Genomic DNA, 16,369 nt, shown 5'->3' on the forward strand with positions numbered 1-16,369 from the left:
AGCTTATGTTTTGTATAACATATTTAACAAATTGATACAATTTTTTGAATATCATCTTCGTTTATAACCCTCTTATATAAGTTAGGTTAGGCAATTATATATATACACACAAGGAGCATTACTTTAGTAACTTTTACTTACAAAATGTATGTTTTATTATATAATATTTCATCATATACTATGACGCATTAACCTTCTTCATAAGAACTACACGAAATGATAAACGTCATACACTCCAAGTGTACCTGCGATCAACCTTGTTTGCATATTGCTTACTAATTATTTATCCGTTTAGTGTTCGAAAGAATAATTCTTTAAACGCGAGTTCACACCGGGTGAAAAAGATGCCAACAATGTAGGGGGGTGACGTTAATGTTGCCAAAATTTCTTTAGATGATATTTTTTTAATATACAACCAAGATCACCAGCCACACAGAGAGTCAAGTATTTAACACTCAATCAACTCTCAGCAACCTCTGAACATTTAAAGGTCCGTACACTGTATTGGTTTTGCAACCTGTTTTCGTCGTTTTGAAGTTGATACATTGAAACGGACCGCAAAAGAGTTTGAATTCAGTATCATTCTATATATGCTTGTCGAAAAAGTTGTGACTAGATTTTAATGGTTGTCGTTTGTTGGTGTATATTTGATTCTGTTAATTTTTATGTATGCCAGTATTTGTCATGTTCAAATTAAACCCCTCTGTCCTGTCGGAAACTGTATGCTGTAAAGGTTTGTTTATTGCTGAAAGCCGTACATGTGAAGATAATTCAGAGGACAGCTCTGCCCTTCGTTTTTTGTTCTGCTTGGTTTTGATGTTGTCTTTTTATTCACCCTCCCGGTCCTGTATGCGGTATGGATTTTTGCTTCTCGTTAAAAGCCGTACAGTGACATTTTCAGATCATTTAGGTGAAATATCCGCCTTTTGTCTTTTTCTAATTGGTTTAGGTATTGTCTTATATAGCATATGCATATACAAAATCACACAAAACAGTATCCATATTAGGCCGTGTTCTTACAGAACGCCATGTAAAGTAAACATATTAACAATTAGTTAAAAGTAATGTAAACTAGTTTCACATTAAATTTTTTCACATCTATATACCTGGTTTAGCTACCTGTGCATAAGTTTTGTTCACACTTATAAACAATGTGTCATTTAAATGTTCATTACATAAAATCGAATTAAAACTTCTATGACAACTTTTCTAGCAGTAAGGAAAGTCCTTTGCATCTATTTTCAAGTAACTATAGATGTCTCGATTACCAGAGCAGATGCAGTCATTTTTGAAATGCATGGGTTTCAAACATGATTCGTCCTAAAAAGGGGGTTTTAACCCCCGTAACCCGTCCCCATCTGAATCCGCCACTTATTACTCAATACATCACGTAGGCTACAAACGAAGAAGAAGGATTGAGATGTTAAGAGTGTTTTAGTAATGCATTTGTGAGTGAATCGTTGATTGACCAGTGGTACTTATTTCTGTGTAGGTCAATGAGAACACGGCCTTACGTTATTGCAAAACCATTCTCCTGCATATGTATTTGGAGTTCATCGCATGTCAATTTGACTACTGTCTGTATTACAATTGACTCATCGCAATGACAAACAAAACATCGTTTTCGTCTACTTTATAATATGCTTCAAAAAAGTACTTGATACAGTTTATGTTTTTTTACTTTCCAGAGGTGTGCCTGAAACAAAGGTGTATATTTACTAATATGTTAAAACTGTTGTTTCTTATTTGTGTTTGTAACTATGTATACTGTATTGTTTATTATATTTGTAAAAGAATAATATTACAATGATATTATATTATGCTCCTTGTGAACCCAATTTATGGAAATAAGGCATCTTCTTCTTCTTCTTCTTCTATATTACTAAAACATGTATGAAGTTATATATATGTTATTAAAACAACTATTTGATAAACGCAAATAACCAATTTCCAATGATGATACATAATCGGCATGCCGAGTTTCTTATGAAATGTATCTTTAACCCTTTATGACAGTATATCAGTATTTCAGAAAAACTATTACCATATATATAACTGTTTTTAAAATGCATCCGATTTTTTAAGCGTCCAAATTATGACGTTGTATAAAATTCGATATTCGTATCGACCTTAACATTTATAATGTAATGAATTACAATTGACAAATTAAACCCTCAGTTTCTGTAATCAATGATAAAAATATTTTCAATTCAAAAGTTTTTTTTCAATTCATATATTGTCACTTTATTATTTTGCGTAAACATAAGGTTATGTGATACACCTGTATATATTTGTTAAACGTTTCAGTGTAATTGTTACCAACTAAAAATAAATCATTAAACAAAACCCCATCAAAACAAGAAAAACAAGCAACATAAACATGTCGAATGATTATACACACACAACGATAATGAAAGCAATAAGTTCAAGAGTGATGTTTCTAAATTAAAAGTACAAAGCCAAACATTTTATTTAAAGAAATGCACGATGTTTTACTATTAAACAAACAGTTAGAGATTCCTCTGAACTTCTGAGCTTTTGTTTTGTATAACATATTTGTCATTACAATTTTAAAACATCATCTCCGTATATGAGCGTAAAATATTACTTAGGTAAGGCAATTATGTATATATAAACACAATAAAGGTGACAAACGTGCTATTAACTTCTGTCTTATAATATAATATGTAACCATATGTTATGACGCATTAACATATTTGACAAGACTACCCATGGTCAACCTTGTGATGTAGATATTGCTTACTAATTTGATGTTATGTTTAGTGTTCTATAGGTTTATTCTTAGGACTTTAGATTCGTTCATACAGGCCGATAAAGCCGCCAATAATGTAGTTGTGTGACGTTAATACTGCCTAACGTTCTTAAGGGGACAGTATAATAATTAATCAAGTCCGTGAGCCGCACAGGGTGTCAATTATTTAACACTCATCTTTCAGCTACCTCTGGATATTCAAAGCTCCGTACACTGTATTTGTTATCAATCCCGTTTTCGTCTTTTTGAAGTTTTAACATTGTAAACGGACTGCAAAAAAGTATAACCCAGTGTCATTCGTTATATGCATATACCAAATCATGTGACTGTTTTACAATGTTTGTTCTTTTTTTGAGTAAAGCATATTTGATTTTATTCAATGTCTGTGTCAAAAAAATCCTGTTGTTTTCTCGTTCAAACAATTATTGATATGTTCTGTCAGAACCTTTATGCAGTAAAGGTTTGTTCATTGCTGTAAGCCGTACAGCGACACGCAAAGCTAATCCAGTGGACAGCTCTGCCCTTCGACTTTCTTTTGCCTTGGTTATATCGTTGTCTCTTTAACCAACTTTTCGGACATGATACGTTATGAATTTGCCTCTTTGTTAAAAAGTCACACATTGACATTTTAAGATCAATTTGTTTAAATCTCTACCTTTTTGTCTTTTCTTTTCTATTTGGTTGAGGTGATTAAAAAAAATTCTGTTTATATAGAAGACCTTGATACTGCCGTTCATATTGACATTTTTTTAAAATTAAATATTCAATGTATTATAAATCTATTAGGTCAAGTATCGTTTTTTTATTGGTAAGTTACCAAACCATAAACATTTATAAACGCTATGATCAAATATAATAGACGTTAGTCTTTCAATGACAATATGTTGAAAATGCGTCAGGCCATTTCGTGACCATCACATATTATAAAAATGACCCCGGCTTCTCCAATATTTTATGATGGTATGACACTGAACCTCTAAAGGGAGGGATTGCACTTTTCATAGAATGAAGACATTATCTTTTAATCAGTTTAATTGAGTTCTAGAGGTGACATGTCATAAGCTAGTAGCTTTTAGTCTTTGCTAATCTCGTTTGTTTTATAATGTTAGCTCATTTGTGTGTTTGGTGTGACGTCTAAATGAACTAAAAGACATTTTGTTTAAGATCCAATTTAAACCTTTCTCCGTGTGTGATATTTTCGTGATATGTTGGAGTCCCAATGGTTGTCTTCAGATGTTTTCTGCACTTTGGTCGGGTTGTTGCATCTTTGACACACGACTCATTTCAATTCTGAATTTTATCATCCCAGACATTTGCCAGAGTTCGATTTAAGGTTGTCCTTATGCGAGTGACGCATAATAATGATTGCTCATCTTATTAACATGATTAACGCATTATTGAATAATGTAACTCGAGCTGTGAACTATCGACGTCAAACATATTATTTTACACATTTTGATCGATAAGACTTGTAAAAAAATAATAATTTGTATTTGAAAAAAGTTAGATCCTAGAAATTCTGATCTCCCAGGAGAATTCAAAAGGAAAGTCTCTAATCAAATGTCAAAAGCAAAAGCTCAGACACATCAAACGAACATATAACTGATGATGATGATGATGATGATGATGATGATGATGATGATGATGATGATGATGATGATGATGAATAACATAATTTGCGCAAAGTAGTGTCTGCCTCTTATATATACTGTTTATTACTTTCAAAGCAACATTAACACAACAATGAGACATTGGGAAATTCTTCAAACTTAGCCAACCTTGTTACAAAGTAGAAAAAGGAAACACTAGACATATATCTCATCAGATGTTCAAAAATGGAAATCTGTTAAAAAATAATTATGATGGTTTAAGGCACAACTAAATACTATAAGCGTCATCAAAAGTTAAAATACGTTAAAGTCATATTATTGGTCAGTAGGTATGTAAGGAGAAATTGATATTTCAAAATAGGAAAAATAAAATCGTTATATTGTCACACAGATATATATATAACAAGTCTAAAAGGGTACAGCATCACCAAAAACACAATAAAACGAACAATATATTAGATATTTCGGATAACAGGTATCCTTCCTCGGTAATTGCACGATGAAAAATGAATCATGTCAATTCAAATTAAGACTCTATCAAAATCTTGAAATTTATAAAATTTAAGCGAACGCTTGAACAATTTTAATATTTCCAAACACAGAGCAAAGACTACAAAGATATGCCAAAATAAAAATAGTTATTTACAATGTGAACTAGCACAACTCTAAATTCCCAAAGGTGGTGACAGTTGAGATGTTAAACAACTGCGTGGAAAAGCAGTCCCAATAAACAGTCCTGACCGATCTAAGCTGGTATGATATTTTAAATATGACAACGGTAGAGAAATTGCATCAGCGACTGCGTATTTAAACATCCCAAAAATATAGTAATTTGATGATAAGAAAAATGAGTAATAAATTTTTACTAAGGTTAAGTTATAGAACGTGGCTGCGTATTTACACATCCCTGCCAACTGTAATTAAAACTAGTATAATTCAAAAATTCCTGAAAAGTGTAAGAGTCCAGTACGGAAGCCGGAGTTACTGGACACAACTGATGGTAGGAGTGATTCTTCTATGTTTTTCAGTAATGCCCTCTGGGAAAACTGTCCTGAGCTTTCTTATCCAAAAACTTTCCAGAGCAAGTCTGTCGGCCTTTGACCAATCCTCGTTATGATTTATGATAGTTATGGTAAGTTTTTTAAGATCAGTTTGGACATGCTCATGTGGTCTTAAATGACGACTTACGGGGAGGTCGGGCTTGCAGGTGTAGTCACTACGATGACCATTCATGCGTTTGTTGAATGGCTGTTCTGTCTCGCCATATATATATAAATGTCTAAGAATATAACTTAAACACGCTTTTTAATACATTAAAAGTTCTATTAGATTTTAAATAGAAATACGTAATATTTTGCTAAACAAATAAGCTTCATCAGGCGTATGCATCTCTCAAGGTGAAATCGAATGCATGACAAAAAATATTTTTGTAGCTTCATCTATACCAGAGTTGAGAAAAATTGTAACATTTGGATTGATGTTGCTTAAAATATGTTTGCAGCTACAACTACATGAAGTTGGAATAAAAGTTTAAAACATTTATAGATGTTCGATTAATTGTACGAATTTCTATAAATTAATTTGTATGATTTCAAGATAATTATGGTTTTGATTTGCTTTTAAATCTTTTTTCGTCTCTCTCATCGGGTCCATCAGGTTCAAGAGTTCGTAACTGGTGCATCCAACATCTCTCTCTTTTTTGTCTTCCTTGTGAATCCCAATTTTGATTTTTCTCAATGATTTGAAATATGACGTTTTCAAAATCATGTCCTGCTCTTTAAAGGTGTCTTGTAATTGGGCAGTTCCTTTCTTTTGTATAAAATGACCGATAGTTATTTAGTCAGATGTGAAATGGTGTTTCTGTTTCACCAACATATTGTAATTTGCAAGTTCCACACGTTAGAACATTAATGTAATTTTGCGTTTTGCAATTTGATGTTATAAATATGTTGTATATTTTCTTTGTGACTGTGCTGACGAATTGGCTTTCGATGTTTGCGACTTACAATTGCCCCTTCTGCACGGTTTATAACCTCCGATTGTTGATATCTCCTGTTTAGATACTTAGGATGTTGCTAGAATATCTTTGAGGTTTTTGGGTCTGCGGTAAGCCATAACGGGAGGTGATGGAAAAATCTCTTTTAAGGAAGGATAATGTTCAATAAGACGCCAGTGTTTGTGGACAATTGATGAAAGATTTGTCAGGTGAGGATGAACGCTAACAACAAACGGGATTTATTTGTCTGGGCCGTTTTTTCTTTGTATTCAAGAAGGTTTGTTCGGTCTTTTTCTTTTGGTTTACCGAAAGCTTCTGAAATATTTTTGTTCTTATAACCATTTGATTTGAGTTGCTCTCTGAGTTGCCCCAAACGATGGTTTAATTCTGATTCCGGGGCAACGCAGTGGTTTATGTGTTATCTACTATCTACTATATGTCAATGCTTTCTGTTGTTTGTAAGTACACTGATTACTTACATTTGTAGAGTTTCATGATACAAAGATAAGAGAGATAACACAACTATATTCGTTGTGTAATGATAAGTGGCATTGTGAAAGTTGATAAAAGCGCTTCGTACACAATTAATTTTGAAATGTTATTTGTTTTAATTTATAGCAATTTTATTAAAAAGATAGAATTCTGTAGAAAGTTGATATGAACAAAAATCAACCTATATTATCTGAAACACTGAAACAAAATGATACAAATAAAATAAATTGACTTGAAATTTAGAAAAACCGGGTTTATGCACACTAAAGGTTATTTAATATTGTTTAAATTTAAAAAAAAATCTACATTTACACAAAAAAACAGCAACAAATCATAGCACACAAAGCATTTTTGATTCCATACTGTTTTTAGTATTTCCTTAATATAAATCACACCTTCAATATTGCTTTATGAGATTTCTTCATAAGCAACATTTTCAATGTTATATTAACACGTCAAAAGGCAGGTATAAAAACAAACTTCTGAACTTTTAATAATATAACCGAAGAAGTTACTAAATACGATGGCTGCATGCTTCAATTTATCGTCGTCTTACAACAACTCTCCTGTTTTTTGGATCTGCATTTTCTGTAATATAATTGGAATACTTTTAAATAGTATGTTTGCTTACACAAGTATCAAGATAAACGACAAGAAAAAACTAGTTGACAAAACGATTTTAGCTGTCACTGTTGTTAAATTACTCCAGGGATCTGTTGCAGTTGTGAAGTCTTCTTTCAAGTATTCACTCGGCAAAGAAGATTTTGACATGTTTACACTTAACGCGTTTGGTAAGTACCAGTATGCAAAGTTCTAACTTTTTATACCCGAACAAAAACAGGCATTTGAAATCATTGGCAATTAAGTAAATTTTAAAAAGAAGAATTTCACCAATTAAAGGTTAACATATTTTGCGTAGGTACATCTATAATAAATTGAGCGTCAACAATATTTTGATAATGCCTTTCCGTGCTTAGTTATTTAACATGTTTCAAATTATACCGAAACAAAAATTGTATTTGTTGATAGAGTGGGTTTTTTGATAATATTTAATACTCAAACATGTCAATTACTATCATAATGCTGATACCTAAATGTAAATTTGAAGTTACGATATCACCAATGACATCAAACTGATCATCCCCCAAGTCTTTGAAAATAGCAATGTTAATCACCTTTAAACATACCAACTCAGATGACATCTGTTGAGAACAGGCAGTCAATATTTAAATTAGATGATAATTTGGCATGTGTTTAATGGAAATCTTTTTGTATGAGTATTGTATTCAGCATTTGCCTTTATTTGTAATCAGCATACACAAAAATAGCTATAAATGTTCATACTCTTCCTCTTAAGTATAAATTAAGGTGTTGTGGTATGTTTGTCAATGACCAAAAACAAACTGATGTAAATATTGTTATCGATAGCGTTCGAAAGTCAACAATCAACAAACCTATATAATATACAAAGCTATTGAAGGCCCTGACATGACAAAATATAAAACAGTAACATTCACAAAATTCACAACAAAGGAAAAATATATAGTATAAAACACAACTTAATAACATGATTAAGACTTTAAACAGACAAACATTAAATATACTAGGATTATACACATTTAGGAGCCCTATACACACCTACAGCTTTGTAGAGTATATAATATAGTAACTCATATTAACATTTATTTTTTACAGAAACGTTGGACTTTTTACTTCGAGGTCTGTATACCTGGTGCTTGCTGTCCTTGACAATATCCCGGATCTTGGTTTTAAAGAATGTAAACGTTGTGCATAATCCGAAGACTCGACTCCAAAATTCACAAATATGCATGACACTATCGATAACCTTAAATATAATGGCAACTATTGCCTATGGAATTGTTCTCTTTGTCATGAGTCCTGTACACACATGGCAAGCGTGTATAATTAAGAGAACACTTAAATTCATTATAATGGACGTTTCCTGGATGTTTGTTATAATTCTGAATCTGGTTTTAGCTGTGTATATCACAGTGGTATTCGTAAGGACCAATCGATGTCGAATCCGCAATCCTAGACAATATACATTCAGCAATAAGAACAGGCACAAAAACAATGCAAACGTTTCTCGAAGACGAATTTCTGAGAAGAGCAGTACCCAATCACAAATTATTCCTCGGAGAATTCTCAGAGGATATAGATCTTCGTCACGAAAACTTCTCCGACAGGTTTTAATGTCCGTCTTACTATTGATTATTTTCAATATTGCCCCAAGTACATACGTTAATCTACTGGAAATTTTAGTTGATAATCTTAAATACAACATTAAGAACCAAATAATAATCTATGCTATTTTGTCAGCATGTTTAACCATTCTAAATCCTGTTTCCTTTGGGATGTTTTCAAAAGAAAGGAGAACTGCAATTATAACCATTGTGAATCCTTCCATGTTTTCATTTTAGCTTTCTGGATTAAGACGACCAACCTTTTCAACAGATATTTAACACATAATTGTAGATATTCAAAAGTATGTCATATTAGTTCAGTATTCGATATGCTTGCTTCTTTTCGTAGACTGGAAAACCTTATGCTCAGAAGACAACACACTAGTTATTCAAGTTATAACTGAATCGGTTTCATGATCTTTACCTTACTAGCAAAAGTGTCATGTTCTCATAGTAAGGTAATACAGAGGAATTTGAATAGTAAGCATTTGTGTGATCAACCGAATTGCTTGAAAACGACAAGAACGTAATGGGTTTTCTCAAAGAGAAAAGTTGACCAATACTTGCAATGGTTATCAATGTCATGTATTGAATGATTAAAATCACAATCAGATAGACGAATACCGTTTAAGGTCAAACGTCATGTAAAAGAAATACAACTTTTAAAGTATTTTGTTTGATACATTGAGGAGCTCAACTCGAGAGAATAAACATTTTTGCTGCATTAAGATTTAAGAACGACACAGATCCCCCTTCTCTTTTTCTCGTGATTTTTATAAAAAGATTTGAAAAATTACTGTATACCTTTGTTAAGGTCAATGTTAGTTCATTTATTTCAGACAATGATATTTGATTGAATAATCAACTGGCAAGTATTGCAAAGTGAAATACTAACATTTTGTTTTTGTTTAAATTGATTTTTGAATTTGTTTTGCCACTTATGTCATAGAATTTATTAAAATTTGATCAGTTTCAACCATTGGCATTGGGATGTCTCATTCAGTTGTGCTGGTGACTTGATAGTATCACTGTTTATCAGTTACTGTTTTAAAAGTGATAGTTTGTACTAGGGGTAGAGAAGAGATTAACGGTATTCAATATCTTCGTTATATACAGTGCTTGGTTCATTTTATGTAACGTGTGCAACTGAAGTATTTTTGATCATATCTAACAGTTCAGCGATCAGGAACATACGATCGTTAGAGTTCAGTATATTATCAGATTTAAAAATTGTTCTTAACCGATTTGTTTATTTAGTGTTGATCCAAAATCTGTTTTAATTCTGGTAATGTGTTTTATATGTGTATATCTACAACTATCAAAATTACTTCAAATGAAGTGGGTGGTTTGTATGTACTTTATCATGTTTATATTTAATTTGCTTTAGCAGTATAGCTATGCAATGTATCATATGTTGACTTCTCAATAAACTCGTAGGGAACTATGTAAAATCCTAATGCAAATTTACTAATATCTATAGGATGTAAGTTAAGACAGGTTTAGATTTACCAACTTATACATCAAAAATCAAAAGACATAAAATATTGTTGGTAGATAATGAATTACTATTCCGTGAGGAATCATTTAACAAATAAACACTCTGACTTAATGTTGAAGTCAACATAGACACAACATATGTTAAAAAACCCTGCATACGGTATATATAGTAACAAACGCCATCAACAGACAAAACAAATATTGTGCACGATGTACTTTAAGAAAACATCAACTTCTTCATATAGTTATTGTCATAGAAACATGTAAGTCTATCTGACCTATTTGACAGATTATAGATATACTCTGTAATAGAAAGTCATTTAAAATTAAAATCACAAAAAAAATGAACTTAGAGGAAAATCAATTCGGAAAGTCCATAATCACATTGCAAAATCAAATAACAAAACGCATAAAAAACGAATGGACAAGAACTGTCATATTCCTGACTTGGTACAGGCATTTTCAAATGTAGAAAATGGTGGAATCAACCTGGTTTTATAGCGCTAACCCTACCACTTTGATGACAGTCTCATCAAATTCCGTTATATTTAAATTGATGCGTTAACTAAACAGAAACAATAAACAAAACAGTCAAAATATGGGTACATCAGTCGTCATTGTATAACATTTTTAAAAGGAACAATTTAACAGAACACAAAAACATCTATCTACAAACACATTCATTGATTTGTGTGTCTGACGTCAGAAAATTGTATACGTCACATAGATTTGTCGTTCAATGTGCATACAAACAATTTTAAAATTAACATAGGCAATGTTAGCATATAGGGTTAAAAAATCACTGCGACGCTTCTTTGTAATTGTCGATATTTTAAAAAAGGTTAAGAATGATTCATGGACTACTGTACATAAGCTTCTCTTGCAATTAATTATGAATTGTTTTCGGCAGTTTTCCAAAAGTGTTAATATAAACTGATATGTTAAATCAAATTGATAGGTATAACACCTTAAAGTTGTCATATTCTAAATCGCATTTCTGGATGCTAGATATTATAAATATCATGTACCGATACTTTGAATATCTACTTAGAATAAACGTAAATGAATACAAACATCACTTCTTTTATATATGGATTGGTAAGATAATAATCATAAAAAAAGGTTGAATCCATCACAGAAGGACAAACATTAAGAATGAAACAAGTTTATATAAATCAAACAGTCCATCCTTAATCACAATACAGTTATAATATGAAGTGTGTAGAAGAGTAAAACAGTTTGGAACAGGATTCCGTTAAAACATGCTCATAAACTATGTTTGAATAGTGGAGAACAAAACAATACAGAATTATATAAATACAGTACACACATCGACCGAATGATTTTTGACAATATAATAAACTGTAGCCATCTGTCTGTATATTTACAGGACTATATGATTTTATCAGAGCATCTGTATACATGTAATAGACTAGTCCGCCAGGTAACCAATCTATCTTTCATAAGGACTGCACTGATTCCAAAGGGTTCCAAAGGATGGTTGTATTCCTTTCCGGAAAATGATTTCAGCTAGTAGTCAGGCCAATTAAAGATAATCTACATACTCAAGGCATTTCGCTTTAATTGAAATAGTATTGCTTGCTATGTAGGTTTAGAAGTAAATCATGTTAATATCCTATATTCAAAACTAAATGTCACTGTAATGACCATTTGAACTTTACCCAGTTAACACATGTAACACATTTGTTAATGAAACAAGTGAGAATTTGCCCTGTTTTGAACTTTAATAACATTTTTATGTTTAGCATACTTTTTTCACATTAGTCTTACCCGGCCATGTCCACTTGTATGTTTCCATCTGATGAGTTAAGCCTTTTTCAACTGATTTTTATAGTTCGTTCTTATGTTGTACTGTTATAACACTGTCCTAGGTTAGGGGAGGGTTGGGACCCCGCTAACATGTTTAACCCCGCCACATTATTTATGTATGTACCTGGCCCAAGTCAGGAGTCTGATTTTCAGTGGTTGTCGTTTGTTTATGTGTTACATATTTGTTTTTCGTTCATTTTTTTACACAAATAAGGCCGTTAGTTTTCTCGTTTGAAGTACATTGTCATATCGGGTCTACTATAGCTGACTATGCGGTATGGGCTTTGCTCATTGTTGAAGGCCGTATGGTGACCTATAGTTGCTCTTTTGTGGATAGTTGTCTCATTGGCAATCATACCACATCTTCTTTTTTATATTTGTCAGATACTTTTATAGATATCACAAATGAAATGTTGTATGTATTCCAATGAGACAACTCTCCAAAAGATACCAAATTACACAGACATTAACAACAATAGGTCACCGGACGTCCTGCAACAATGAACAAAGCCCATACCGCATAGTCAGCGATTAAAGGCGCCAACATGAAATTGTAAAACACTTCAAACGAGAAAACTAATGACCTTATTATATACAAAAACAAATATATTACACATAAACAAACGACAACCACTGAATAACAGGCGCCTGACTTGGGACAGACGGCACATATATACACAATGTCAACAAACGACAACAAACGATGATATATCATCCCAACACAAAACAAAAATAAGCTTTGTTTTAGTTTGATATTTTGGACTACTTTATTATATTATGTCTTGTTGTATCATCCTGTATCAACTTTTCATATCTGACGTTTTTGTGTCGGTGATAATATATAAATGCTCATCTTATTTATTGATTTTTTTTAAAGTGTTAGCTTGTCGTATTTGAAACGATGCTTGGTATCAAAATTGCAATCAGCAGGAGTTTGATCTTAACTTCAATCGAAATAAGTTCTGTCAAACAGTAATACTGATTTTAATAAAAAAAAAAAACCAAAACATAAGAACAAGCTGGCTTGAAAAAAAGATACAATATGTGTACGTAAACTTTTTTTAAATGAATAGTGATTAAAACTGCATTAACAAAAATAACAACAATCATTTCAATCAAGCAATGATCAAATTTACAAACTGTTAAAAACTATAATATATATAGGTGTGCTACCATTTTCGTTTTTCGAGATTCATACTCCGGCATTTGCATAAGTCTTATTGTTAAACTATAGGTTAAACATCAACTATATCAATCAGAATCATGAATAACGCAACTGAAGCAATTACGATTATTTGTGTAAGGTGAATAAAAGTAGATTGGGTATGATCATGGACTAACAATAGTTTTTCTTCCGATGATGTTTATTATGATATTTTAATAGTCACTTTTACTTCGTTGGAAGCCAGTTGCGATATTTTACATGTTTGTATAAACTAGCAACATTACACAAATACTATCTAACTCTCTTCACTATAAACAACAAAAAAAAAACTATATTTAAATTGATAAATATTAAAACACAGCAAGATACAACAAAAAATAGCCGTTTTTTAGTCCTCGGTCAGAACCTGTAGTTTGTTGGCTGTCATTGGATTATGTTTCTCGTATATTTTGTTTATGTAAATTGTGTTGTTTTAGATTAATCCGTTAATTGTTCACAGTTCAATTGTTTCATATCCTCCATGTGTTTTTATTTTACAACCAACTATACAGTTAGAGTAGAAAGTCATACGGTTAACTGACTTACTCGGAATTATGTGATTCTGATAAGGTAATTATACATGTTTTTATTCATTGGTTGATTAATTTATTATAGATTATACAAAACTCAATAATTTGTTTTAAAAAATAAACCTAAACATAGATATCGTGAAAAACGTTGACATACATTTAATGACTACGGTACCGTAAGCATGTTTGTATACATGTCTAGCAATGATATTTGTTGAATTTATATTAAATTTTAGACATGTTTTATGTCTTTGCGATCAACACGAGTTTCTGTGAAACACTTTAGTCGAGTTCAAACTTTCGGGTTACAATGATGATTGCAAATGACAGGACCATCAACACAAAAAAAGCTTTTAACTTTTTTTATCATACGATGTATCTTAAAACATAATTCTATAAGATTTACCTTAAATATACATTCTTAAAATAAATTTGCAAAATTAGTTTTTCGCAAACAAAAAAGTGCAAATATGTTCCATATTGTTAAAAAAAATACATAAAAGCATTACAATTGAGTTCTTTTTTGTCTTTTATGTGGAATAAACTCACACAAATGGAGAACTGAAAATAGCAAAACATGTTGGCACATACACAAAAAAAGTTGCCAACCTTTTCTATTTAGTTAGAATGTTATACATATGCATTAACATTAGGTTCTTTTTTACCCCTACGACGAAAAGTTGTACACACATCGAGAGCACTTTGAATCTACGGTTACTAATATTAATGACGTTACAAATAACATATGACTATCATTCTTGTTATATAAATATTCTTGTAATTGCCAACTAATTGATTATTTTTGTATCTGACATTTCTCTTTGGGCCAGTGATAATATTTATAATAAGCGATAGACAAATGACGTTCAGAACTCTGTTTTTATAATATTCAGGACATGGACTTAACTACATGCTATGATTATCAAGACTGACGTCACAAATGACAATCAAATAGTAAACAAGAGTGCTCTTGTTGGGGATGCGTTTCTAATCTTTTCTTGTTTTTTTTTGAATTTGATGACTAGTAACCACATGTCTTCATAAGACCTGACGACGCAGCCAACAATGTAGCTATCAACACAGTGGTTTGACATTTAAAGGACACTTTAGTTCGTGGTGAAATTATACGATTGTAAATTTGTCTATATTCAGCCACGTGACCCCACATGTGTGTTGTACCATATTGCAGCTAACGCAAATGTCTGTTCTATAGATTAAATGCTACATTCAAGCATAAACCTGAATAAACAAAATTTGAATATACTGTCACATATTCTTTCTCTAAAAAGTAAAAACACAATAATACTGAACTCCGAGGAAAATTCAAAAAAGGAAAATCAAAATTCAAAAGGCAAAATCAAAAGTCCAAAAACATCAAACGAATGGATAACAACTGTCATATTCCTGACTTGGTTCAGGAATTTTCTAATGTAGAAAATGGTGGATTAAACTCTAGTTATTGTTTGCAATGGTATGTATTTAATGAAGTTAACTAATTTTGGATGGTAACAATTCAATGAATGCTCTATATGATTCTGCACTTTTAATGAGCCTTTTAATTCGGTTAGTAGTTTTAATTTTCTCTACAACAAATATCAACACAATATTTGCAATCAAAAACATTCCAGTTCATTAAAAATATTTGTCTTTATATTATTTGCTGCACATTATATAGATGTGAGTCATTTAAATTAAAGTGCAAATAAACTTCAGAAAGTAACAAGAAGTCTGCTGGTATGAATGAAGCTTGTATTGTCCCTTTGACGTAATTAAATAACGTTTTGTTCATAAGGTATACTGAACAGTCATATAGCCAATTGCAACTCTAAAAATCAGACTCGTTTGATATCAGAAGCGAGCAGTCGTACTTTCTGTACCAAGGAGGTCGCAAGCAGTCTTTTGAAGTGCAATTTATTATTTCCCCGTTGTGCATTAAACAGAAAAAACAGTATCCCCAACACGTGAACTGTTCACACATCATTTATTGACCTCTATCAGCATGTTATTACACATTGTCAGAAACGACATGTGTTGAATCAATACATTTTTAACGAAGCTCTGTCGCGTTTAAGTTTAAGCAATACACATTGTTGTCCATGAGTGACGTTTATTGATTTCTACTTCACTTGAATTTTAAAGTCTAAATGACAAACAAACTACAAAACAAAACAAACCCATATATTTCATGCATACACAGAATCAAGAAACATGTTGTGTGTACGCATATTAAAGT

This window comes from Mytilus galloprovincialis, chromosome 11 (genome assembly GCF_965363235.1).
Source record: "Mytilus galloprovincialis chromosome 11, xbMytGall1.hap1.1, whole genome shotgun sequence".
Taxonomy (NCBI): Eukaryota; Metazoa; Mollusca; class Bivalvia; order Mytilida; family Mytilidae; genus Mytilus; species Mytilus galloprovincialis.